General features: G+C 17.4%; 2 protein-coding genes across 3 annotated transcripts in view; both read right to left on the reverse strand.

Annotated features, from left to right (window-relative positions):
* The window catches only part of LOC147472391 (uncharacterized), a 609323-nt gene that overhangs the window by 124165 nt on the left and 482658 nt on the right, over nt 1-2500 (reverse strand). The window lies entirely within an intron of this gene.
* LOC122260982 (pro-resilin-like) overlaps nt 2476-2500 on the reverse strand; it is a 6396-nt gene continuing 6371 nt past the window's right edge. For both annotated transcript variants that reach the window (XM_086544532.1, XM_043028448.2), the window contains exon 3: nt 2476-2500. This exon is cut by the window's right edge and continues 434 nt beyond it. The gene's annotated coding sequence lies outside the window, so the exon portion shown is untranslated.

Below are 2500 nucleotides of genomic sequence, written 5' to 3' on the forward strand. Positions count from 1 at the left end.
AAAAAAAAGGTCAAAATGATAATGCAAAAAGCGATCTCAAGAACAAATAAAAAGATATGGTGTAACACCCTGAAGGGACCAAGCAACACGAAGTCTTGAGGGGACTTCGAGCAATAAAGACACAAAACTAACATTAGATAAAAAGGAAACAATAGACAAAGTCTAACAAATGTAACCTAGCCAAGTAACATAAGAGGGCTCGGTACAATTTTGGTCAAGTCTCATCTGTAGCTGAAGTAAATCCAGAGGGCTTTAAACACAAACAAAAGTCCAGATAGTACTCGCTTTATTGTTGTCAGAGCGGGGTTTATAGACCCCCATTGTGCCGTCACAACATAGAGGTTATAATGAATCACAAAAGTACAAATGATTACGATTAATATAGATTAAAAACGTTATTCTATGAATAAAAGGGAGCAGATGGTGAAGCAAAGGCATTTTAAACAATTTTTATAGAAGAAATGAAATGAACATCTACAAGCATAACGTCACAGATGTATATATTGAACCATCTCGCTAATATACATTTTTTTCTTATCATTTTAATGGAATCAATTAATTCACAGCTCTTTTTTTCTGAAGAATAAAACACCACTTATATAAATATAATATATATATATATTTATATATATATAATATAATATATAAATATATTTATATATAATGCTTAAAATATTATTAAATATATAATATAAATATCAATCTATAAACTATCAAATAAATTTATTAATATATAATATAAATACATACTATATATAAATAAACATATAATATATATATAATATATCACTTATATCAAACATAGTAAACAATGTATATATATAATCCAATAATATACATATATACATCTCTCTCTCTCTCTCTCTCTCTCTCTACTCTCTCTCTCTCTCTCTCTCTCTCTCTCCTATCGTTATATATCTATTTATATATATATCTATATATATATATAGTCTATATATAGATGTAAATATATATATATGTTTAATATATAGTTATATATATATTTATATATAAATATATATTCATATATTATATATAAATAGTATTATATATAAATTTTCTATATATATATTATAAATTTTTTTTTATATAAACAAATATATAATATCTATATTATTATATATATTAAATATATAATTATATATATTTATTTATGTGTATGTGGCTATATATAACTATATATATATAATATATATATATATATATATATATATTATAAAAATATATATATATAAATATCATATATATATATATATATATATCCATATATATATATATATCTATATGTATATATATACATATATTTCATATACATATAAATATATTATATATACTATTATATATTTATATATATATATATATATATATATATATATTATATATATATATATGTCTGTATAAATATGTATTAATATATATTATGTATATATAAACATATATATACCATATATATATATCATATATAGTATATATATATATATATAATATATAGTGAGTATATATATATATATATATATATATATATATTATATATATATCTATATATATATATATTATATATATATATATATATATAATATATGTGGTGTGTGTGTGTGTGTGTGTGTGTGTGTGTGGTGTGTGGATTATTTATATATATATATATATATATTATATATATATATATATATATATTTTATATATAATTAAGAAAATTTATAATATATATGTGATGTGTGTGTGTGTGTGTGTGTGTGTGTGTGGTGTGTGTGTGTGTGTGTGTGTGGATTTATATATATATATTATATATGTATATATTATCTATATATATATATATATATATATATATATATATAATAGATATATATATATAGACATTTATATACATATGTGTGTGTGCATATATATATATAAGTATATATATATATACGAATATATATATACATATATATATTATATATATATATATATATATATATATATATATATCATACATATATTATATATATTTATATATTTATATATATATATATATATATATATATATATACATTTTTTATTCATATGACATTATATATATAGTATATATAATGATAATATAGATATATATATATATATATTCCACTATATATATACATATTATTATATTATATATTTATATAAATATATATTGAATATATATTGATATAAATATACATATTTTATATTACATTATATATTTAATATATATATATTTTTTTTTTTTTATTTACACATATACTGTATATATTTGTATATATTATATATATCTTATATATATATATATATAGTTATATATATAAATGTATATATGTATATACATATATATATACCATATATTATAATTATATATATATATGTATACACACACACACACACACACACACACACACACACACACACACACACACACATATATATATATATATATATATATATATATATATATATATATATATATTTAGATGAGCACTTTGAAATACGAGTCCTTCTGTATGACTTT

This window comes from Penaeus japonicus, unplaced genomic scaffold (genome assembly GCF_977035675.1).
Source record: "Penaeus japonicus unplaced genomic scaffold, GWHDUDI00000001_assembly GWHDUDI00000002, whole genome shotgun sequence".
NCBI lineage: Eukaryota > Metazoa > Arthropoda > Malacostraca > Decapoda > Penaeidae > Penaeus > Penaeus japonicus.